General features: G+C 43.3%; 1 long non-coding RNA gene across 1 annotated transcript; it reads left to right on the forward strand.

Moving 5' to 3' along the window:
• The first annotated feature begins 1,901 nt into the window (after positions 1–1,901).
• Positions 1,902–26,410, forward strand: LOC310837138. Its single transcript, XR_014560437.1, has 3 exons — positions 1,902–2,259; positions 24,511–24,581; positions 26,077–26,410. It is a non-coding gene; the product is annotated as an uncharacterized lncRNA (long non-coding RNA).
• Positions 26,411–26,629: the final 219 nt, after the last annotated feature.

Below are 26,629 nucleotides of genomic sequence, written 5' to 3' on the forward strand. Positions count from 1 at the left end.
CAGACAGAGCAGCCTTTAACAGAGGACAAAGAGGATAATGGCCGCCGTCCCCTTCCTTCAATGTTCTCAATAACACTGAGAATAGTAGATTCAGAAGCCTCACAGTTGGAGGAGGAGGAAACAGGCGGTCCTGATAATGTTGCTAGGCAACCAGAAGGAACTGTTTGGAAGGCTCTTCCATTGAGAGCTGCAGTGATGCTCCTCCCTCCCTTTGGACTAGAAGGCAGGAAAGGGTTAAGGAGCAACGGAAGCACAGGGGGCGGGAGGACTGGGAGCTGGCACCCTTCTTGCTGCAGAAGGGGAGGAGATTAAAAGTAAGGATTATTTATTTACCAGGAAATCTTGTTTGCTCTGCACATTGCACCTATCACCACCACTCATCTCCTCTGTTAGGGGCAGGAATCATTCGATGCACTGTGCCTTCCAAAGCCTGCTTGCCGTGCTCTAAGGTCTGCATCTGCTGCTCTTGAGTCTTCCCCTCTTGTCTATTGGAACTTATTTTGATATCATGGGGATAAGTTACAAAGGCAAGAAACATATGGTTTGAGTTCTTCCAATAATAATAATAATAATAATAATAATAATAATAATAATAATAATAATTTATTATTTGTACCCTGCCCATCTGGCTGGGTTTCCCCAGCCACTCTGGGCGGCTTCCACAGAAACCAAAAATACAGTAAAATCACACCTTAAAAACTTCCCTGAACAGGGCTGCCTTAAGATGTCTTCTGAATGTCAGGTAGTTGTTTATCGCTTTGACATCTGATGGGAGGGCACTCCACAGGGCAGGTGCCACTATCGAGAAGGCCCTCTGCCTGGTTCCCTGTAGCTTTGCTTCTTGCAATGAGGGAACTGCCAGAAGGCCCTCGGCACTGGATCTCAGCGTCCGGGCAGAATGATGGGGGTGGAGACGCTCCTTCAGGTATACTGGGCCGAGGCCGTTTAGTTCTTTAAAGGGCAACACCATCACTTTGAAGTGTGCTCGGAAACGTACTGGGAGCCAATGTAGGTCTTTCAAGACTGGTGTTATGTGGTCTCGGTGGCCACCCCCAGTCACCAGTCTAGCTGCCGCATTCTGGATTAGTTGTAGTTTCCAGGTCACCTTCAAAGGTAGCCCCACGTAGAGCGCATTGCAGTAGTCCAAGCGGGAGATAACTAGAGCATAACCACTCTGGCGAGACAGTCCGCAGGCAGGTAGGGTCTCAGCCTGCGTACCAGGTGGAGTTGGTAGACAGCTGCCCTGGATACAGAATTGACCTGTGCCTCCATGGACAGCTGTGAGTCCAAAATGACTCCCAGGCTGCGCACCTGGTCCTTCAGGGGCACAGTTACCCCATTCAGGACCCTGGAGTCCTCCACACCAGCCCGCCCCCTGTCGCCCAAAAACATTACTTCTGTCTTGTCAGAATACAACCTCAATCTGTTAGCTGCCATCCAACCTCCAACTGCCTCCAGGCACTCACACAGGACCTTCACCGCCTTCACTGGTTCTGATTTGAAAGAGAGGTAGAGCTGGGTATCATCTGCATATTGATGGACACCCAGTCCAAACCCCCTGATGATCTCTCCCAGCGGCTTCATATAGATGTTAAAAAGCATGGGGGAGAGGACGGAACCCTGAGGCACCCCACAAGTGAGAGCCCAGGTGTCTGAACACTCATCCCCCACCACCACTTTCTGAACACGGCCCAGGAGGAAGGAGCGAAACCACTGTATGACATTGCCCCCAGCTCCCAGCCCCTCTAGACGGTCCAGAAGGATGTTATGGTCGATTGTATCAAAGGCCACTGAGAGATCCAGCAGAACTAGGAAACAGCTCTCACCTTTGTCCTTAGCTCACCGGAGATCATCCTACAAATTCCTCTCAGCTGGCCATCTCTAGAGTGCAATTCTCTTTCTCCAACATCGTCTCCATGGAAGATAGTAACAAAATCCAAAGGAAAATTCAAATGACTATGTTTAAAAATGTGTAGGGAGCATTTGTGAAGATAATGGTCAACCAGGGTGAACTGATCACCCTTTTCTCACCCCTGGGCTGCTCTTCCACCTTCCATGATGACATCATCTGATTCTGATATTCTCCTCGCCCCTTCCTCACATTTTGCAGGGTTACCATAGAGACAGCAAGAAACAACTTTGCATCATCACTATTCTGTTGCCCACTTCTTACCGGACATCGTTCAGTAAGCAGTGTGAAGCGTTCTCTCAGATTAGATATTTGTGTTTTTTGTGTCAGCATTCCTATCAACATGGCAGGTAGGAAATTGTGCCATCTAGATGTTCACCTGTTCTGCTTCATTGTCCCATGAAGCAGACAGAGAAGCCAGCTGAGAAGTTAAGGATTTATAGCTGGGGAATGGATGCAATCTTTGGACAACTTGAGAGACAATAACATACATGCAAGTGGATGCTGTGATAGACAGCAAGAGAAAAGGGAGAAAGGCAGATTCCCTTAAAAAGCCACCCCAGTTAGTCAAGGTCCCAGTACCCTCCATGGGGCTTAGATAAGCCATGACTAAGGCCCATTCAGTTGCCTTCAGTGGGACTTAGTCTTGAATATATCTTTCACTAGATGTGCCGATAAAGTCTGAAGCTCCTTCAAAATCACATATGTATTTTTGGAACTCCTGTCCATCTACATTGCATTTTGTAGAACAATGTACATTGCACTTGTCCAAAGCAGCTTATGAACCAAGAGTTTCCAGGGAGCAACAACACAAAACATCCAGGGAGCAACACACAAAATTATAGAAACAGGTGAGCTCAACAGGTATAAGATTTCTTTTCTTCACCTTTTCCAGGTCTCAAAGACCTGTTTTGACATAGAGAGACCTGGACTGTGCACTGTACAGTATTCCAAATGTAGAATACTCCTTCCCGCAGAGAACAAGAGTTGAAATGCTCAAATGGTTCTGTGACCAAAACAGTTCATTGACCGCTGCTGGTCAATTTTAAGAGGGCCACAGAGTCATGTTACTTCCAACTTCTTCATATTCTTTTGGCATAATGACATTTCTTATATCGCTGGGGATGGCAGTTTTATAATCCCAGCAGTACTCAGGGCATAAACACCTCGGTTGGTTTGTTGAGGGGCTAATATTTGTTCAGGTGGCTTTTGTCATGCCACACTGCCTCAAAGTTGTGCTCCTTGTCCTCCTGGATTTCTTTATAGCATTGGTGAGTGAGGTTCGGGACATGCAGTGGGTGCCTCACAGCACGGCCCCTCTCTCTTCCTGGGCCACGACCTTCAACAGGAAGGAGTGGTGAAAAGACCACCACCCAAGGCTCTTCAGCTCCGTGCCCAGAGTCTCATAGTCCCTTGCTGCAGGGACTGTTAAAGGCTGTGCGGGACAGTATCATTTGTACCCATATGAATCTGAAGGAAGAGGTAGTGTTCAGTGGGCTTGATAACACTTGGCAGCTTTTCCGCCACATCGTCAATCTTTGCACCTGGAAGACAGCACATCTCCCGGGACATCCTGTTTCCTCCACACACTGCTGCCTCTCTTACCCTCAGTAGGGAGTCAGCTATCACCTCCACATGTCTCTTCCTCCTCTGGGGAGGGGCAGGAATCATTCTATGTGCTGTGTCTTCCAATGGCTGTTTGGAGTGTTCTAAGGTCTACAAGTGCTGTTCTTGAGTCTTCCCCTCTTGCCTATTGGAGCTTATCTGGATATTGTTAGGGTAGGTTTCAAAGGCAGGAACTTTATGGTTTTACTTCCTACTTCTTCCTCTCAGCTTGCCTTCTCCAGACTGCAATTCCCTTTCTCCACTAGTGTCTCCATGGAAGGTAGCATTCTTAGTTTCTTTTTATTTATGTTTTTAAAGTGTCCATCTAGACCAGCATCCTGTTCTCAAAGTGGCCAACCAGATGCTACAGCTCCCTCCCCATTTATGATATCCAGCAACTGGCATTTAGAGACATGTTGCCTCCCACAGTGAAGGTAAAATATATGCATCCTGGCTAGGAGCCATTATACTCAAAAAATTAATCTAATCTTTTTTTTTAAAAAAAAAAAAAAAAGCTTTGCATTGGGGCATGAGGTTGGCCACTATGAGAACAGGATGCTGCCCTAGATGAGCATTTGGCCTGATCCAGCAGGACCCTTTTTATGTTCACTGAAAGGATTACATACTTATATATATGTATTATATTAAGAAAGGAGGAGCAAAGAATGCAATTCTAAGCCAATGGCCACAGCACAAGACATTTGTTAGTTACCAAGAGCATCAGAACCCCTTTTTTCTAGTTGGCATTCACTTACAAACCATAATTCCATGTCTTCTAATGTTTTCCATGGAACAGGATATGGGTCCCACAACCCACATTTTATTGGGCAGAAGCTACAAGCCAGCGGCACCATGACAGTGAACTTCCCTTCAAAAGAAGTAATCAGCAGAGGCTTGCCGAGGGAAACCAAGACCCCAAAAAGGCCTTGGAATATTAAATTAATCTAGTATGTAGCTCTTAGTCATAGATTCTGATTTAGCCAAGGAGTGTCCATGACTGATTTATGCAGATCTGTGCTGAGGCTACTCTTTGAATACAGTATGCAGTTCTGGTCATCTCAACTCTGTAAATGGTATTGTGGAGTTGGAAAAGATTCAGAAATGGGCCACCAAAATGATCGAGGAAAGGTTAGTGCATGATGTCACACACATTATACCCTCCCAACCTGGCCAGACCCACTCAGCCCGCCATCCACCAAGCACATTTTCTGGAGGAGCACGACCAAGGCCCCACCAACAGGCTCCCATCGGCACCTGGCTCTGGCCAAGGCACCTTCCTCAGAGTGGAGAGTTGGCAGCAGAGAGCTGCCACCGCTCTCCTCAACTGGGTTGCACCACATGAAGCTCTGCTGCAGTGGAGAGTGGCTGCAGTGTGCAAGACGCCCAATCGTGGCTGCTCCATCTCCAGGTGACTCGAGGGGCTGCTGTGTGTGAGGGATGGGGTGCACAGAGGGTGATGTTCACCCTTGCACATCCCACCAGACAATAAATAGCCCCAACTGTTTTAAACAGTGGGGAAAAGATGTAACAAACTTCATTTCACAGGGGGAAAAAATCCTACATTAAATACAAAAACCTGACAGATCAAGAGAAATAGGGGGATTTGCCTTACCTGATCTTAGACTTTACTATGAGGCAGCATGCATTTGCTGGATGAAAGAATGGATGGAGCTAAGAGATACCAATATTTTAGATACTATGCTTTGGATGGCATGCCTATTTGCATTATGACAAAGCAAGGGTACACAAAGGATTTCAAAACCATGCTATGAGAAGAAGCATATGCGCTGTCTGGCAGAGACATAAAGAACTCAGAGGGGGGAAAAACTCAAGGTTGAATATGGAAAACCGATGGGCTACTTACAGTGATTTTACAGAGTTTAAAGAGGGAAAGGTTTATCTGAAAAAAAGAGAAGAGGTATCAGATTATACTATAGATTGGTTTCAGTACTTCCATGTGAACGAGTTATTTAAAAGAGATAAAGAAAAGGTTTTGGGGAAACGTTTTCAGAATTTGAAAAAAGGATCATAAACTAATTTATAATATTTATAAACTGTTATAAGAGTGGGAGACTAAAGAGGAAATGGTGAAGGCGACAATGATTAAATAGGCTATAGATATAGGTTATAATATAGAAATGTCAGTGTGGGACAAAATGTGGGGGGGAAACTGAATTTCTCTGCCTGCTACCTTATTAAGGGAAATTTACAAAATATGATGTACTGGTGGTGCTTGACACCCAGCAAACTGCTGAAAATGGCATACAGTAATAGTCAACTTAACCTACAAGTAGGAATGAACATATGAGCAGCAAACATTAAATAAAGGAATACTTGAGATGAAAATGGGTGGAATAATAGAATATGCAGCTGACAAAAGATTACCTAGAATGTCATGGAGAGATGGGCTGGGAAGTCTGAGGATGAGAGGTAATGATGAACATTCTATGATGTATATATGTTTTTAAAATGCATAAATAAAATAACATTAAAAAGGAACCTCTAAGTTCCCACAAAATATCAGAATTCTATGGAACTGTCCCTAAAGCCACCCCACTCCTGCTGCCCATGCTATTCTATAAATCAGGGATATCCAACAGGTCGATCACGATCTACTGGTAGATGCCCGGGATGTTTTGGTCAATCTCTGGGTCCCTTCCCTTAGCATTGGTAAAATAGAATCCAGCCCGTCCCCTCACCCCACCCTCCATTCTTGCACGATCTGCAGAACAGAAGACAGAGTTTACTCAGTGAGGCTGTTCAATTCCCTAGCGATCTGTTGGCAAGTGTCTGTTCCCCTTTCTCCCAAAAAATGGGCAACAGCTTAGACTTGAACTCCTCCAAAAGGGGTAGATCTGAGTGGGACTTCCGGAGGCGGCGCGAAACAGCAATGGCGGTCCTCTTCGCGCTGTGAAGAGGGGCTCCGCGAAAAAGGGTCGTCCGCTGCGGCAAAGCGGAGACCCATCAAGAAAAACCGCAGGCAGAGCGAGCCTGCGGCCGTGGGACTCGGCGGGCGCCTGGAGCCCCCCCAGAAGCGGGGAAGGAGCCTCGTAAGAGGCTCCGGAACGTGAAAGGGGGAGCGGCGCTGTGAGTTCATCGCTCTTTTCGTGGAAGCAAAGCCGCGCTGCTGCTGCTGATGAGCGCTGACCTTTCTTCTTGAAATTATCGGAATTGGAGCAACATACCCGTGAGTAAGGGGCTTAAATTTTTAATTTAAATTGAAGAAATTCGGCTGAAAACGGGAGGCGAGTAACAGGAAGTCCGCCTCCCGACTCTGCTAATCAGATCAAAGCAAGGGCTCGGAAATGAGCTGAAGTATTTAAAAGGGACTGTAAAAGGGGAAGAAAGAGTGCATTGATAGACTCTGCATTTTGAAGATAAAAGGGAAAGAACTGTGTGATTTATGGACTTTTATTCTTTGGAACTATCCTCCTATCTTCGAGCTAAACGGGGTTGAAAGGGATAACCCCGTCATCGGGCTGCCAGTGTATAGAAAAAGAACTGTCAAACTGCTGTCAAATTGATGACATTGTTGCAGAGATTGAAATTGTTGCATAGACTGAGACATTAATATTTAACATTGTTGCATGGACCTATTTTGATACCTTGTGGCTGGATTTTAAGAGATCAGAAGCTCTGGAAACCTTCCTTTTGTGTTTGGGAACTACAAAATTTAACATGGGGAATAGAGGAACTTCAATGGCGGAAAACAGTTCCTTTCTTCTTTGAAACTTTGAAATACTCCCCCTATAGGACTGTGGAAGTATAGTGGCATGGGAATTGAGCTTTATTGAAACTTTTTGTGGTTTAATTTGTTTATACTTGGGACTTGTCTTTCCCATGGGACAAAAGATCATCTGACCTTGAACAGAGGCAGGTGTGGAATGAGCGGCACAGGGAGAACAAGAGCAGCTAAAGCCAAAGATAAAGAAAAAGAGAAAAAATCTGGGCAACTTTTGCAAACAACTTTAACTCATCACCGCAGATCATCTGTCCCAACTGTGCTGACAGCACAGGAGGTGGAACTTGTGCAGCCTGCTGCAGAAGATATGGCAACTGGAGGATCTGAAACAGTTTTGAAACAAATTTTGGAACAATTGGCAGTTTTAAATCAAAAAGTGGACAATCAAACATCAAAAATTGATCAAGCTACATCCTCTATTGGCAAATTAACTGAACAGGTTTCGCAGCACACTCAGGCAATTGAGAAATTGCAAGGAGCTACGGCAGAAAACTACAAATTAGCTGTGGAAGCCAATCAAAAAGCAGAACAGGCGAATTTAAAGGTTGATGAAATTAAAGGAGAAGTAAGACCTCTGAAAAGGCAGGTAGGGGAACAACAAGCCTACCTGTCATTGGTTGAACTGAAAAGTAAAGAAAGTAATCTCAGGATAAGGGCTATCCCGGAACTGGAGCAAAATAATTTAGAGGGATTTTTGACACTTTTGTTCTCCAAATTCTGGGGAATTGAGGAAGAAAAGGACTTTAAAATTGTGACAGCCTTTAGACTGGGAAAATCAGTAAAGAAAGACAAGTCCAGAGACTGCTTAGTTGCTCTGAGATCAAGAGAAGAAAGGGATAAGATATTAGGCCTACATTTTAAGAAATCTTTGGAGATAGAAGGCAAAAGGGCCGAAATTTACAGAGATATACCCAAATATCTCTTGGAACTTAGGACCACCTATATAGATCTGACTAAATTGTTGAGACACAACGGAATTCCTTATAGGTGGGAGTTTCCACAAGGACTTTCATTTACTTACAAAGGAAGGAAAATAAAAATTAAATCACCTGAAGACCAGCAGAAGTTCCTACACGACCACGAGGAGGACCTGCAAAAAGGAGCTGCAGCTTCTTGGCCTCCACCACCACCGGGACCACCTCCAAGAGTTATACCACCTGGATCAGGACCAGCACTACCACCTCCGGGATCGGATGGAAACTTAGATACCCCATTGTAGAACCCGTCAATTGATTCAGGATGTCTCTGCAGCTTCTTAGTTGGAACATAAATGGCGGAAATTCCCCGGAAAAAAAGAAGAAAAGTTTTTCACATCTTGAAAAAGGAACAATTGGACGTTATCTGCCTACAAGAAACACATGTGACAAGGCTCCATAGAAAAGTGTTAACCAATAAAAGACTAGGCCAAGAATTTATTTCTTCGGACAAAGTTAAGAAGAGAGGAGTGGTGATATACGCAAAGGAGAGCCTGTCACCGAAATTATTATTTAAAGATGAACATGGCCGAATTTTGGCGATTGAAATACAGACACAAGGAGAAAAATTTTTGATATTAGGAATATATGCTCCAAATGAGGGAAAGTCGGAATTTTTCAGGAAGCTGCATGAGACTATGCTGGATTACTTGGACTATAGTAACATCATTATGCTGGGTGATATGAATGGGGTTGTGTCTGTAAATATGGATAAGTCACAAAGTGTCAACATATCGAAAGATGGCAGACTACCTAAAACTTTCTTTGAAATGACAGACAATATGGACTTAGTTGACATTTGGAGGGTTAAGAACCCTCTAGGGAAAGAAGGGACTTTCTTTTCTGAAGCTCATCTGACATGGACACGAATCGACCAAATATGGACAACTAGAGGACTGGCACCTAAGACTAGAAAAGTGGAAATCTGCCCAAAAACCTGCTCCGACCATAATGCTTTGAAAGTGGAATTGAGACTTAATACAACCGGTTCCTTTAGATGGAAAATGAATGACACTTTATTAAGAGATCAGGAGATAGTGAAGAAGGCCCAAAAAACTTTAAGGGACTATTTTGAGATAAATTTGAATACCACCGTGGAAAAAAGAACAATCTGGGACGCAAGTAAGGCAGTTATGAGAGGGTTTCTAATACAACAAAACACGATTAAGAAAAGGCTCTGGAATGAAAAGAAGGAGAAGATATTGGAGAAAATAAGAGAAGGAGAGAAAAAACTAAGATCTAGGCCTAAGTCGAAGGATGTGCTAAGAGAAGTGAAATTTTTCCAGGCGCAATATTCAAAATTGATAAATCAGGAGGTGGAATGGAAAATTAAACAAATGAAACAAAGATCCTTCGAATCGGCGAATAAGTGTGGGAAACTGCTAGCTTGGCAGTTGAAAAAGAGACAAAAGCTCAATACAGTTACAAATCTAGAGATTGAAGGGAGAATGGTTCAGAAACCCGAGGAAATTAGAAAGTGCTTCCAGAGGTACTTCAAAGAACTCTATTCACAAGGGCCGCAAAAAGCTTCCGAGGTGGATCAATTTCTTAAAATTAATGGATTACAAAAAATACCCCTGGAAATGAGAACAAACCTGAACTGCAACATTACACAGCAAGAAATTGAAAGTGCCATTCAAAATCTTCAACTTGGCAAGTCTCCAGGCCCTGACGGCCTAACCTCCAAATATTATAAAGTTTTAAAGGACTATTTGATACAACCTTTGATGGAGGTTTGCAACCAGATAATGGAGGGAAGGAAGGCACCGGAAACGTGGAAAGAAGCTTTCATCACATTGATACCTAAATTAGAAACTGAAAAGACTCAACTTAAGAATTACCGCCCCATTTCACTCCTAAATGTGGATTATAAAATTTTTGCAGATATTTTGGCAAGTAGACTCAAAAAAGTACTAAATGAAGTGATTCATAAGGATCAGGCTGGCTTTCTCCCTGGTAGGCATTTGTTTGATAACACAAGAAACATTATTGACATTTTGGAACTTCTACAAACAAATCTTAATACCAGAGCGGTTTTAATTTTTATTGATGCAGAGAAGGCCTTTGATAATATTTCTTGGATGTTTATGAAGAAAAATTTGGAAGGGATGGGAGTGGGGCGGGGGTTCGAAAACGGTATAGAAGCAATCTACACAGAACAAAAAGCCAAATTTATAGTAAACAATGTGGTGACAGAAGAGTTTAAAATTGAAAAAGGGACACGTCAGGGGTGCCCTCTATCCCCCCTATTGTTTATCTCAGTTCTGGAGGTGTTGCTAAACATGATTAGAAAGGACCGGTTGGTTCAGGGAATTGAGGTCGGAGTGAAACAATATAAATTGAAAGCATTTGCAGATGACTTGGTATTAACACTTCAGGAACCAGTCTCCAGTACTAAAAGAGTGCTAGAATTAATTTCTGATTTTGGTCGGGTGGCGGGGTTTAAGTTAAATAAGCAAAAAACCAAGGTTTTAGCAAAAAATTTGACAGTTACAGAAACAGATGAGTTCTCTAAAGAAACGGAGTTGAATGTGGTTAAAAAAGTAAAATACCTAGGGGTGTACCTGACCTCCAAAAATTTGAATTTGTTTAAAGATAACTATGAGAAATGTTGGTCAGAAATCAAAAGAGATTTGGAAACATGGTCAAGATTGAAACTTTCCTTGTTAGGCCGAATAGCTGCTGTAAAGATGAATGTATTGCCGAAAATGTTATTTTTGTTTCAGGCCCTACAGATCGTGGACAAGGTGGAATGTTTTGGAAAGTGGCAGAAGGATATTTCTAAGTTTGTTTGGCAGGGCAAAAAGCCCCGAATAAAGTTTAAAATATTAACTGATGCGAAAGAAAGAGGGGGATTTGCCCTGCCAGACTTGAGGTTATATTATGAGTCTGCAGCCTTCTGCTGGTTGAAAGATTGGATTTTATTGGAGAACACTGACGTCCTAGATCTGGAAGGGTTTGATAATGCGTTTGGGTGGCATGCATATTTGTGGTATGACAAGGTTAAAGTGCACAAATTGTTTAAAAACCATATTGTCAGAAGAGCAATTTGGAGGGTCTGGATAAAATATAAAGACTTATTGGAGAGTAAGACTCCGAGGTGGCTCTCACCGGTGGAGGCCAAGGCACGTAAGAGACTTAACATGGAGGCCCATTGGCCTAAATATTGGGAAATAATTGAAAAAATTGGAGACAATTGGAGGTTGTTAAGCTTGGAGAAATTGAAAACTAAGGTACGAGACTGGCTGCACTATGCGCAAATTCAAGAGGTATTTAAAATAGATAAAAAAGTTGGATTCCAGGTGGAAAAATCGAAACTAGAGACTGAATTGTTAGAGCCAAAAAGTAAACTACTTTCGAGAATGTATAACTTGCTGCTTAAGTGGAATACACAGGACGAGACAGTCAAATCCGCTATGATAAAATGGGCTCAGGATGTGGGGCATAACATTATGTTTGTAGACTGGGAAAGGTTATGGAACACCGGTTTGAAATTTACGGCATGCACTGCCTTGAAGGAAAATATTATGAAAATGGTATACCGGTGGTACATGACCCCAGTCAAGCTAGCTAAGATATATCATCTGTCTGACAACAAATGTTGGAAATGTGGAGAGGCAGAAGGGACATTCTTTCATCTCTGGTGGACCTGCCCGAAAGTGAAGGCCTTCTGGGAAATGATCCATAATGAACTAAAAAAGGTACTGAGATTTACCTTACCTAAGAAACCAGAGGCCTTCCTTCTGGGCATGGTGGACCAGAGAGTGCTTAAGAAGGACAGAATCTTTTTCATGTATGCTACCACAGCAGCAAGGATCCTGATCGCAAAATATTGGAAGACACAAGATTTACCCACGCTGGAGGAATGGCAATCGCAGTTGATGGACTATATGGAATTGGCTGAAATGACTGGCAGAATCCGAGACGTGGGAGAAGAAACAATTGAGGAGGACTGGGAAAAGTTTAAGGACTATTTGAAAAAACACTATAAGCTGTATGAATGTTAAAAAATGCACCTTTCAGGAAACTCTAGCTTCAGCAAATGTAAGTTAATGAAATGAAAATTAAGACACAAGAATTTAGAGGTAAAATAATGAAACAACTTTATTGTGTTTAATACAAAGCATATAAGAATTGGGTTACAGTAAAATTGAAATTAGGGAACATGATAAAATGGAAGATACAACAAGTTTTGAAATAAGTTAACAAATTGCTGATGCTTTATAAGACAGGGAACGTAGGGTTTGGAGGATGTGGGGAAGTCCTTTAGATTGGATGGAAAAAGAATATGGAAATTTGTTATTCTTCTATTCTATTTTTTTATAACTATTCTTTATTCTTTTTTCTGTATTTCTTAAAAGCAATAAAAATATTTTTTAAAAAAACAAAAACAAAAGGGGTAGATCACTGCCAGTTTTCAATTTTGTGAGTTGATCGCAGTCTCTTGGGAGTTGGCCACCTCTGCTATAAATGGTTTCCTCACACATAACAAGGCGCTTGGCTTCTACCCCTTGTTCTGCTCCTGAACTGACAACACAGAGCCAAGTGAGTTATGGCCAAGTGAACATTCTCCTGACACTTTCTTGGTATGCCTATGCAATTGTGACATGGCAGTCTTAGCATGTCTATTATTATGTATTTGAAGAGATCCACTGCACACTTATCAGATGGTTATATTCTGTGTGCCTGTGAAATAACTATCTGTGAGAGAAATCTGGCATCCTTAATGCTCGTTACAGTGTAGTGAGACTAAAAAAATAAAAAAAATAAAGGGACCCCTGACCGTTAAGTCCAGTCATGGATGACTCTGGGTTTGCGCCGCTCATCTCGCTTTACTAGCCGAGGGAGCCGACGTTTGTCCACAGACAGTTTTTCCGGGTCATGTGGCCAGCATGACTAAGCCACTTCTGGCAAAACCAGAGCAGCACACGGAAACGCCGTTCACCATCCCGCTGGAGCAGTACCTATTAATCCACTTGCACTTTTTGGTGTGCTTTCGAATTGCTAGGTTGGCAGGAGCTGGAATCCCCCGTGGCGGGGATTTGAACTGCCGACATTCCGATCGGCAAGCCCTAGGCTCAGTGGTTTAGACCACAGCGCCACCTGCATCCCTGTCCTGAGACTAGTAGCTATTAATTTGTGCATGTTAATTAACAGGTGAAGGACTTCTTATTAACCAAAAGAAAGCATGCATAGAAGTGTATTTGTGTGGAGTGGGGGGAGGTGTCTGTAATATAGTTGTTTGGTGCTGTGCTGTGCTCTCTGGGGTCATCCGCACTTATCCTGCAATTTCTTCTGTTTGGTCTGTGACTCCTAGGCATGAGTCTGAGAGATTTTTCTTTTGTCCCACTGCTTTCCCCAGCAAAACCCACTGTTTACTGCTGAATCAGAACAAATGTCAATCTGCAGAAAACCCAACTGATGTTTGCTTTGATTTACCAGTAAAGAGGGACCCATGCCTAGAAGTCGCAGACCAAATGGAAGCGTGGCTGAGCCTTCTGATTAACAGTCATAGGGACCTTGAAGGTTCTCCAATCCAACCTGTCCGGGGCAGGAACTGCAATGCAGGATGCAACTCCAGTGCAAGTGGGGTGGGTGTATTTGCACTGCTCAGGCAAAGTAGTAAAACATCCCCAATTACATCACTATTCATTTCAGCAAGCAGAGTCCCAAAGCCATTCAGTAACATGAACATTTTTAAACAATTTTATGAGTATTCAAAACCCAAAGTGAAAGGAAACTATCACTAGCTGATCAAGATGAGAAGTGGTGTTTTCTTATGAAAATAAATTATATTCCAATGTTTGTGCAGATGGCAAGGGGGATTCTATGGTTATAAAGAGCTACCTTGTGCTGAGTTAAAAATACCGGTCCATCTTTTGAACCAGTTCTACCTACTTAAAGGCCACCAGTCCTTTCACAGCAGGAACTACCTGATATTCTCTTGTTGGAGTGTGAACCTGAGTTTACCACCGCAAGCAACCTAGCCATCGTGTTCAAGTGGATCTGGCAGTACCTCCTGCCTGAAACTCTGGAAAGCTGCTGCTAGTGACCAATAGCCTCATTCAATATGGAACAAAGGAAGCTGCCTTATACCTGTGGTCCATGTAGCTCACTACTGTCTGAACTGATTGGTAGTGCCTCTCCAGGGTTACAGGCAGGGACTCTCTCCCAGCCATACATGGAGATGATTAAAGCTGAAAGCTGGACCTTCTGCATGGAAGCAGATGCTGTGCCACTGAGCCACAGCCCTTTCCTAAGATTCTTTCCTATGTCCCCAGTGATTCTTGGGGTTCCCTGACCAGTGGAGCCAGAGTGCACACCATTCAAACTCCAAGGGCAAACAAAATGGCCAAATAGAACCTACAAGACAATCCAATCCTACTTTTATGGAGCTTGGCTTTGCACATGCACACACACACCGCAGCCTGGACAAAAGCATGATAATTAGCTGAAGAGATATAGGAGCCCTGAGGCTTGTGGCTTTCTTGTGGAGTGTGTGTAATGTCTCCTCTTTCAGAGATGGCGTGAGTGCTTTGTGCAAATGCACCCTATGGGATCTGATGAAAATCCCTTTCATTCACTGGAAGAAGTTTATTTTCTCTGCCAAAAGCTTGCTTTCTTCTGAATAAATTGCTTGCTTCTTTTTTTGGGGGGGGGGAGCGGAGGAAGAAGGGATTTTATTTTTGCACAAGCCAGGGATTTGAGGCAGAACTGTGAAGCCAGGTTCTCCTTGACTGGTTCTGATTAGAGGCTGAAATGGTAGAATAAAGAATCTGGAAAGGGTCCAACCAGCTTCTATGGTGGCGTCTCGACGTTGACATATTCTCTGGGAAACATATTATTTTGCTCAATCTTCTCCAGAGTTCAGAGCTGTCTTGGCCAGATCATCTGGTTTGGAGAAGCGGGCACTGGAAAGCACCAGAGGATAAATTCACTGTATCAATTAAGGAACTTAAGAACAAACAAAAGGCTCATGGCATTGTTATTCATTCCATTTCAAATCCCAATCGGCCAGAATTCATGGAGATTTAAAATCTACCCTTTGAATTTTTTACATGTTATACCTGCACTTAAATTTCTGTTTTGCATGAATTTCTTTAAAATGTTGTCATCCTCCTTTCCATTTTTCAGTGCTAAAGGTGGCTTATGTAAAATCACTAAGAATAAAATGAACAGCAGCTTGTGTAAATCAGCAAAAGACCTTGGATGTGTTTAACAGTGGTTCTGGGACATTTCCAGTTCCAAGGCAAACTCATAGGATAAATGGACTTGTTTCTAGTTAACCTACTTCCTTGTAGGTTTTTAAGCAGAGGTTGGATGGCCATCTGTCATGGATGCTTTAGCTGAGATTCCTGGTGTTATGTACTGAGTTGAACAGGATCCAAACTGCAGCAGTCTGATTGGTCCTAGAACAATAGGATCCAAAATGCAGCAGTCTGATTGGTCCTACAACAATAGGATTCAGAATGCAGCAGTCTGATTGGTCCTAGAACAATGCAGCAGTCTGATTGGTTGGCAGGAGCCACCCAATCCAGCTCCAGATAGAAGTGAATCCACAACCTGATTAGCCTACAGGAGAATTCCGGAATTAGCCAATCATGTGCAGCCCATTGTGTAAATAATGTATATAAAGCTGATACTTGGAGGGGACTTCGATTCCCTCCTCACCACTTTGAGCTGAATAAAGAGCATGAAATCCACTCTCAACTCTGAGTATATTTCACCTGCATTGCAGGGTTTTGGACTAGATTACTCTTGAGGTTCCTTCCAATTTGACAAGTCTATGTTTTATTGTCCATAAGCTGCTTTGATCACATTGTGAAGGTTTTGATCACCCTACGTCAGTGGCCTCACCCCTGTTCATGTCTCCTTGAGTCAGCCCAGCCAATTACGGATCATACAGTTTTTGTGATAGTATACGGCATGGATAGATCTTTATTACTGGTCAATAGTCCTTTCTGTCCTTTTTACTCATTTGTTTGCTTGAACCTTTTTCAAGAATGAATGCAAATGCATATTTATAAATATTTTTAAAATATATTTTCCTTAAAAAATGCAGATCCCTAAGCATGTCTTCTCACAAAACACGTTGTTAAATTGCCTTATAACATATATTACTTTAGCTGAGAACTGTATATGAACATCCAAGAATAGCAGCAGGAGGTAGTTAAGCAGAGTTAAAATGTGGCTGGATGGGTGCCTGAGAATTACTGTATCACTGGAATGGGAGCTATTAAGGTAGCAACAAAAGTAGCAGTGTGGAACTTTTTGCAGCCTGAAGGCCACATTCCTTCTGAGCAACCTTCCCAGGGCCCGTGTCAGTGGTGGGTAGTGCCAGAGGCAAAAGTAGTGCTAGGATAGCCTTGTGCAAAATGAACACTGACCCCCCAGATTCTTGCATCCTCTCTCTCTTTTTTTAAATATTAATTTTTATTATTTTTTCAACATATCATTTTCAGCTATAATTAAACATACTTTCATGTCTTACACCATTTTTTTTTACTTCCATCAATCACATCTGAAAATTTTCCAATCTATTCACTTAATATACATTTCTTACTTCCACTATTACATGTAAATCTCATAACTAATATCTCTATTCTTTCTATACTTTGCAATATTTTATATATTTTTCCTTACAAAAATTATTGTAATCCTACTAGTGTAATTAGTTGATTACTGTTGCTCTTCAAATAATTTGTATATTTCTTCCAATCTTCTGTGAATCTCTGGTCCTGCAGGTTTTGAATCCTTCCTGTGATTTTATCTAATTCTGCGTAGTCCATTAATTTTGTCTGCCATTCTTTCATCGGAATTTCTTCTTGCTTCCATTTCTGGGCTAACAATACTCTTGCCGCTGTTGTTGCATATAAAAACAATTTAACATCTTGCCTATTAATATCCTCGCCTATAATACCAAGTAAAAATGCTTCTGGTTTTTTTTTTTTTTTAATAAAAATGTATATTTCAACATCTTTTTCATCTCATATATCATTTCCCAGACGTTTTTTACTTTCTTACATTCCCACCACACATGATAAAATGTTCCTTCTTTTTCTTTACATTTCCAACATTTATTACTTGCCTTGTACATTTTAGCTCATTTCACAGGTGTAATATACCATCTATACATCATTTTCATCATATTCTTTTTCAAAGCATTGAAAGCTGTAAATTTTATTCTTTCTCAGATTCTTGCATTCTCAGACAGCACACATGCCCTTCTGTCATATTTCAACAGTGTTAGGTGATGACACAAAATGGTATCAGTAATTTGTACAGTGACAGAAATGACACAGATACCAGCCAATGGGGCCTTGAAACACTAGCACAGATGCCTTTTTTCTGTACCTGGGGAAGATAAGACTCCCTTTACTTTCATCAGTACAATTGTATCACTTCCAGGAACAGCAGTGATGGCCATCTGGTGGGAACATGAGCAGCCAAAATACCTTCTGTTAAAAGAGCAGGAATAATGGGCAGTCACTTCCCTCCATTAAAAGACAGTCCTTTATTACTCAGCTTTAACATCAACCAGAGTTGGGGAGATTGCAGAATGAGAAGGAAATGAATTATTTAACTTAACAGGCCTTTTGGCGGGGTGGGGTGGGGGAGAATGTGTTTGCCTTCCTCACTGCTGGTCAGTACTAGATGAAATGGAAAACTTCAGAAACCCGTCAGTATGGTATAGGAAAATGAGAGAGTCACTGTGTTCCTTCCATTTGTGTTCAGTGCAAAGTTAACTTCTCCTCCCTTCCTAACTGCTGTTGATAATGATCTGATCTGAAAGCCTCAGTGCTTTTTGTTACAGATACTAAAATAAATCCTGGTTCTTCCTGCTGGGAGGAAGCAGTCAAGTTCATTAGGATATCTTGTACCTAAAGCAGAAATGGAGAACCTCTAGGGGCTGTTGGGACTCTCATCATCCTAAACCATTGACTATGCTGCCTGGAACCAACAATACCTGCAGGGTCACAGTTCTCCATCCCTAGTTTAGGAGAATCAATCCATTTCAGACCCAGTTTAGAGGCTGAATTATTCTGCAGTGGCATATTGTGTTTGTGTGTGTGGGGGGGGTGTCCATGGGGTCCATGTCCTTGGCACAATTTTGTGAGGGGGAACAAACAGGTGCCCTCACAGCAGTCCTCTTCATGGAGCCTGGCTCCATCTAAGAAGGAGTTGCGCCTTGGCTGTGGCACTTATGCCTGGCCACAGCTCTGCCCCCAGGTCAGGCCTGACCTGGCAGCAGACAGCAGGAGGAGAATGGGTGGCAGATTTCCCACCCCTCTCCTGCCCTGGACTGTGGTACGCAGGAGGGCATCCTGCTGCCTTGGGGGTGTACCTTGTGTGCTCGCCCCGCACAGTGCAGGCACATGCTCTACCTCTGTTATTCTGTCAAAATAAGGAGACTAATTCAGCCAGATCACCTGGGTCTGCAACTTATTTCAGTGGCACACCATGTGTGTGTCCATTTCAATTCCTAAAGGTAAAGGTAAAGGGACCCCTGACCATTAGGTCCAGTCATGACCGATTCTGGGGTTGCAGTGCTCATCTCGCTTTATTGGCCAAGGGAGCCGGTGTACAGCTTCCGGGTCATGTGGCCAGCATGATTAAACCAGTTCTGGCAAACCAGAGCAGCACACGGAAACACCGTTTACCTTCCCGCTGGAGTGATACCTATTTATCTACTTGCACTTTGATGCGCTTTCAAACTGCTAGGTTGACAGGACCAGGGAGCTCACCCCGTCACGGGGATTCGAACCACCAACTTTCTGATCGGCAAGTCCTAGGCTGTGTGGTTTAACCCTCAGCGCCACCCACGTCCCTAGAATTAGGCAAAATGAGGCAGGTGCTTACATTGTGGATATTGAGGGACAAGGAGTGGTAGCAAGGTATTGGAGGATAAAACCTTGACCCTGCCCCCCCCCCCAAGCTAGCTTGCTTCCCTCATTTGTGTTGGAGAAAACTTTCCTATCCCCAGAGTTGAAGTAAGGTTTCATCTGTAGCATATATTTAAAGCACTATGATGGGATTTGAAACAGTCATTAATTCTCTCAAAGAATCCAGGGAAGTACAGTTTCTAACAGTGCTGCTAGGAGACCCCTATTCCCATCACAGGCCTAGAATTTCCAGAGTGGTTTAACAATCAATCTCTCTTTCTAAGGAACTCAGGGAAATGTAGCTGTGAGGTCTCTAATCCCTCCTCAGCAAACCATAGTTTCCAGGATGCTTAACAAACCATAGTTTCCAGGATGCTTTAGAGAAAGCCATGACTGTTAATTAGCCCTTTAAAAGTACAGTGCAGATGTGGCCTAAGATTAAACTGCTAGTGTAGTCAGCTTGTGTACATTAACCAGTGAGGCGACACCACCTTGCACTTCACTTTAGGCCATGGGTAGGCAAACTAAGGCCCGGGGGCCGGATCCAATCGCCTTCTAAATCTGGCCTGTGGACAGTCCGGGAATCAGTGTGTTTTTACATGAGTAGAATGTGTCCTTTTATTTAATGTGCATCTCTGGGTTATTTGTGGGGCTGGCCTGGTGTTTTTACATAAGCAGAATGTGTGCTTTTATTTAAAATGCATCTCTGGATTATTTGTGGGGCATAGGAATTTGTTCATTCCCCCCCCCAAAAAAATTATAGTCTGGCCCCCCACAAGGTCTGAGGGACAGTGGCCTGGCCCCCTGCTGAAAAAGTTTGCTGACCCCTGCTTGAGTCAGTTGGAATGTTTTTGGTTTGTTTTCTGTTCTGCACATTTTGAGTCTTAGTTGGTTGGTTTAAGATTTGTTTCTATGTTCTGGTCTGATGCTGGAATTCACAGCAAAAGCTGGGAGCAAGACATTATACATGGCCAGCTCTGAGTGATTAACTTGTTCTGACCAAAGCTGGGAGCAGACTGAGGTTGATTTTGCTCCACCCACTTGTGAGAACAGAGCCTTGAAGGGTCAGCCCTCTGGACTGTCAATGGGAGGCATTTGATTCCTCAGACTCTGGTCTTATAGAACAACATTCTCGGATGTTATTGTTCAACCACCTGAAGTGCAATGGTTCCCCTATCTTTTGAAAGCAGCTCTAAGTTCTGACCTAGACCCAGTTTCCCATCTGCTGCCCCTGCAGCTTCTGTGTCCAAAACACTGGTGGATGCAGGAGGCATGACTTTTGTTTAGGCTGAGTATTGTTTTTTCAGCTTTAAACAGGGTTCTATAAGCCATTAAAATGTAATGTGGGTTTTTCACCCATCCCTCTCAAACAACAGGGAAATATCTTAGATCAGAGGTTTTCAACCTTTTTGAGTCCGCAGCTCCCTTGACCAACTCTATTCTTTCTGTGGCACCCCTGTGGGGCTCAGGAGCCCAGTTATGTCACCCTTTGCCTGCAGAGCTGGCAGCCTCTCATTCTTTTTCAAACTCTGAAATAAACTCAGAGTCCTGTGGTGATTTCATGCTCTTTATTGCAGCTTGTAAAAGTGATTGAATTGCCCCCCCCCCAAAAAAAAAGCTCAGGCTTTTATATACATTATTTACACAATGAGTTCCGTCTGATGGCTGATTCTGATTCCCTCCTGGAGCCTGATTGGTCTTCGCCTGCAAGCCAATCAGTTGTTGCATTCTAGGATGCTGCTTGCCTATTGTTCTAGGATCCAAGCTTAGTACATAACATTCTCCCTTGTGGAGTCTTCCCTCAACCTCCTCTCCTCTCCCCTCTGCTTGGGAGTCCTCTGGGCAGCAGCTACTGCTGCTGCTGCTGCCCCTGGTCTCTGAGCTGCCCCCTCCCACCCTAAAGAGAGGTGCCTCCTCACACTGCCCCACAAGTGCCTGGGGAGAGGATGCTCCAGCCTTAGTGACCTGATGGAGACTGGCCGAAGGTGAATGTCAGGCCTGCATCTCACCTTGGGAGGCAGCAGTACTATCAGTGGGTGCTGCTGGGTCTGCATGGTGGAAAGGCTCCCCTTCAGCACTGGGCACTCAGCTTCCAGGCGGGCCTTGCACACAGCAAGCACAGAAAAGGTCAGCACAGTGCCTGCCTGCCTGCCTGTCCGGCCTCCTACTTGTCTGTCCATTCCTAACAGCAAGGGCTGGTGAACTGGCTTGCTGGGCTCCCTCGCCCACTTGCTTGCTTATGCCGGCTGCCTCAGCTCCTGGCAACCACCACCCCCTGGCCAGCCCCAGAGGCACCATTCGCCTGCAGGGCTTGTAGTCATGGCTGCTGCAACAGCCATGCAAGCCTTTTGGAAGCAGAGACGTGAAAGGGCATCAGAGGCAGGAGGGAAGGAAAGAGGGACAGAGGCCAGTGTTGCCCGCAGCACCCCTGACCATCCTTCAAGGCACCCCAGGGAGCCATGGCACACTGGTTGAAAACCACTGTGTTAGATGGTATCTAAGCATTTGGCAAGAATTATGAAAAAGCCCAAGGGGGTGAAGGGTGATAGATTCCCCACTTCTGTTAGTCCTGCTCCGCCATTCCAGAGCATGCATACATGCATGCGTGTGTGTGTGTGCGCGCGTGTGTGTGTGTGTGCGCGCGCGCACACACACACACACACACACACACAGAGCAATCTCAGAGGAAGGGGATTAAACAAATCAATGAATTAACTGGAAGAGAAAGAAAAGAGGTTGTATAAAGCAGGAAGCCCTTCTGGATTAGGGATGAGGGAGAGATTTGGTTAATTTTGCATTTAAATGTGGATCTATCTAACTGGCACTTTCCTGAAATGATACAAGAAACAAAATGCAACCATTCATTGCAACTCCACATTTTTGGTGCAGTTCTCTAGCCTAAGAACGGGTGTGAAAAGTGTACATAAAATGCATTTGCTACTGAAAAGAGCATACACAAATGCATTGCATTAGGAGAAACTGCTTGGGGGGAAAACTCTAAACAAGGCAAAATGCCACACACAAAAATGTGTGATTAGGAGAAATTTGCACTAAAATGCTGATGAATTTTCATGAATACTTTTTGTTTTAAAGCATTCACAGACTGATGTGTAACTGTAGAGGACTAATGAATGGAAAGATGGAAAACCAAGATTGACAGATCTGCTCATTCCTATCCCAAACCTGGATGTGTGCATTCTTCTGTGTGGGAGTGAGCCCTATCCATAACTTCTTACCCTCTTTCCCCTTTAACAACATAGTTATATAATAAGAGCCTGCTGGATCAGGCCAATAGCCTATCTCTTGTTCTCACAATAGTGAGAAACCCACAAGCAGGATTTGAACACAAGAGAACTCCCCACTGTGATTTCCAGCAACTGCTATTCAGAAGCTTTGCTGACTCCATCTGTGGAGGCAGAGCATAGCAATCATGGCTGGTAGCTTTTGATAGCCCTCTCTTCTTCTTATGCATCAGGAAGGTAGGCTGGGGGTGGGGAGAGCTGTATATTAGATGGGACATTCAGAGTCAGGCTTAGTTCAAAAGTGTAAAGACATAACTGAGAATCAGGTCAGACCTTTACAATGATAGAAATCTACATTCAGCACACATACACACTGTTGAAGTACCACAATATACCTGTGTTTTAATTGCATTGGAAGCTCTCTCAAGTGCTATTGGAAGGTTAGTGGGTGGGATGCAAAAGCATTTTAGGTATCTATCAGACAGTGCTTGCAACATCACTGCACAAATATCTCCCCTACGTGACTTTGGTACCACTCGTACACACCACAATGAGATTTCATTAATAGCTCTCCCGTTTTAACATTAAGAAAACCATGCACGTTTCTTCATACCTTCTTCCAGGCTTGCAGCATCCTGGGATATCATTGTTGGAAAAGTCAGTAAAGGTCTATCACAAGCACTATTGTTTCTGTAAATGTTATTCCAGTAGACTGAAGAGATAGAGACTGAGAAACATAGAGCATCCTCTCTAGCATATGCATCCTGAAAGCAACTCACTCATCTGTTGTAAATCTGTTGACTTCTGCTAACATTCCTGGTTCCACGCCCATTTTGTCCAGGTGCACTTTTGGTCCAGATGTGTGTTAGCACCAGTAAAATCAGAACTGATAAAAGGAAGAAGCAGAGCCATTATTTCTCAACCAGCAGAAACTCTGTCAGCTTTTGAGGCTTAGACACTGATCATGTGCATGCTGGAGAGTTAAAAATAATGCCATAGGCAGCCACTTTGCTTGGGGTAAAAGTGACTCTTAATACATTGTTTTGTACACAAACAAAAAAATAAGAAAGGTTCGCACCTCACTTAATGTTTCCTAAATTTTCTTTTCTTTTGTTTACTCCCTATATGAGAAACAGAAAACCTTTCACCTTGCAAACGGCACCTCCCATCAGCCCCAGACACTGTGGCCAATGGCCAGGGATGATGGAAGTTGTAATCCAAGAGCAGTTGGGGGGCCATCTCCATCTTTACAAGCAGAGCTCGTCCAGATGACCTTTTTATTGAGCATTCATGGAACTTAGTCCATGTCCAGTCTTTATTGAGCATTTGCTCACATTTATTGACTGATTTATTTAAATAATTTGTGCCCCACATTTCACATGTGTCTTCTGGCTATTTTCAAGGAGCCACATGCCAGTGGTGGACACAAAAGTGGGTGGAGCAATTGGTGCAAATTTTAGACTTTGTAAAGCAGGGTACTTTCTACATATACTCACACATCCATCTTTATCCTACAACCAAGAACTAAAGACTCATGATCAGAGTTCAATGACACATTCCAGCCAAGCAAAACTGCCCAAGGATGATGCACAGCAGGCTTGTGAAGGCTGTGGCTAGGAAGAGGGTGTGTAGCCTGAGGAGAGTCCTAAGGGCCAGGTGAAAAGGCCGGGTGGCCACCTCTTGTGCCCTGCCTCTGAGGATTCTCTGTCCCTGGAACAGAGTATCCTGGGAGAAGACATGGGTGGCTAGACATGAGAACGCCACACTGAATTGAATTTTGCATTTCTACATTTTGTTGCAGGACCCGCTTGTGAATTTGTAGTTTTCAGATATTCCAGCTGCCTTTGAATTCAGCATTATCATAGTAGAATATCCATCATGCAACTGTTTTGCAGCTGCTTTCTTTCTGTGGCTGCAGGAGCCTAGGCTTGTCAAGGTGTAGGCATGAAGAGCTTGGCAGGTTGTAACACTCATATAATCCAAAACAGATCCATTTGCTGCCTTTGTGCCTTCTTGGTGGTCTAACTATTCCACTATTGATCAAGTTGTAAGGGGGGTGGGTGGGTAGGAGAGAGGACCACAAATGCTGACTTCCTTCCTTCCTTCCTTCCTTCCTTCCTTCCTTCCTTCCTTCCTTCTTTCCCTCCCTTCCCAGCCCACAAAATTCCACTGAAAGAAAGGTCTCAAGAAAAGTGGCCAGGAAAGAACTTTGGTGTGTGGTCCCCAGTAAGCAATTGATTATTGTAACCACTAATAACTACTGTACCTCTATGGACATATGAAATGTCTTAAATCCACAGGAAAAGAAGAGAGAACCCACTTGAATGGTAAAGAATTGGTCATAAGCTGATCTTTCAAATAATGCCATTATGTGCCCTCCAACAAAATCAAACCACAAGACCTTAAGAAGAGCCTCATAAATCAGTCCAAAGCCCATGTAGTTCAGCATCCTGTTTTCATAGTGGCCAACCAGATGCTTCTGTAAAGCCCCCAGTCTGGGAGCAACAGCACACTCCCCACCTGTGATATCCAGCAATTGGCATTCACACTGCCTCCAACTGTAGAAATAGAGCATAGCCATTTTGGAATCTAGAGAAGTCAAATACTGTTTCAGCGGGCACATCTCCTTCAAATATGTCCTTTGAATCCATGGCTTCTTCTCCTGAGGATGGGGAGTCATGACAGTTCCAGGCACAAGCATTTTCTGGTTCATAAGCAAGTCCAGCTACTGGCAAGTTGTGCCAAGGGACCTAATTTGGGTTTATTTCCTGCACCAGCCTGGAGTTAAAACATCAAATATGCAGACTTTTCCTATATTCACCCACCCACTTTCTACCTGATCAGCAAAAGTTACAGAGCTCTGGGTGCAATGAGGTCTCTGCTGTACAATTAAGTCCTACTGCTACCCACAGAAGTTAGGCTTGCTCCCTGGGTTATCTGAAACACCAAACTGGTAAAAAAATCCAGACAATAATAATCTGAAGCACACTTCTACTTGCAATTGTATGGTGAAGTTTAATCATTAATTTGGGGAAAGCACTAAAAGACATAGGAAGCTGCCTTACACCAAATTAGATTGGTCTGTTGAAATCAGCAATGTCTACATTTACTGGAAGTTCATCTCCTGCATTTTAGGAAAAGGCTCTCTCAGCTGTACTGGCAGATGTTGGGGATTGAAACTGGGACATTCTGCATGCAAAGCAGATGCTCTACCACTGAGCTATGGTCCTTCCCCAGGAGGACATAGAAAACTGCTTTATGCAGAGTCAGACCACTGGTCCATCTACAATGACTGCCAGCTATTTAGCAAGCCTTTCAGATATGGGTTTTTCCAACCCCTATGTGGAAGTGCCAAGGATTAAACTTGACTTTCTTCATGCAAAGAAGATGCTCGACCACTGAACTATGGATTCTTCCTGAAATGTGGCAATGGTGGACTGCACTCTTCTTGGAGGAAATATGGCAAGCGGGCTCTTTAAAAAGGAGGTTGGGTATGGGTGGATTTGAGCATTGGAAGAGGAGTAGCAAACTCTGATGCCAATTCTGCAGTTCTTCAGACTCAAATCCAGAGAGCTCAGAAGCTTACAGGAAGCTTCTGCATTAAGCAATTAAGTGCCTTTCATTGGAGGATGAATGGAATGCCCATTATTATGCTCCAGACATGTTTCATTTCAATTGCGTAAACCTCCTTTTTAAAAAGAGCACTTTGCTTTCTCTGCAGAAACGCTTGTTACAGATGTCCCTTTTGAAGCAATGCCAATAAGAAGAGGGAGAATTTAAAGAAGGAAAATTAGAGCTCACTTTGTTAAGTCCATGAGACCATTTAATGATGTCATAGTAAACAGCACACATACACACACCTTCACACTTTATAGAAGGAGTGTGGGGAGGAGAAACCCATCTCTTTCAACTGCAATCTGTATATGTGCCTGAATAATTTGTGTGCCTGCCTGGGTGGCCATAATAAGCAAACCTGCTGCCTTAACATTCCATGTAGACCGAGCTGGGTACGCAACCAGGAAATGTGGAAGACACGACAGGTTTATTACTGGCTTCAGGACAACTAGGCCAGAAGTGGGGGATTTTTAGGATTTTTTTTAAGGGCTACACCTGCCCTGAACAAATTATTTTAGGATGGTGTCATCTACATATTTGCCTCAATAATATTTAAAAATATAAAGAACTGTCTGGCATGTGGATCACATTATTGCTAATAATAATAATAATAATAATAATAATAATAATAATAATGTAAGACAGAAAGAGGTATACAT

The sequence above is a fragment of the Podarcis gaigeae genome, assembly GCF_964106915.1.
Source record: "Podarcis gaigeae genome assembly, chromosome: Z".
Lineage (NCBI taxonomy): Eukaryota > Metazoa > Chordata > Lepidosauria > Squamata > Lacertidae > Podarcis > Podarcis gaigeae.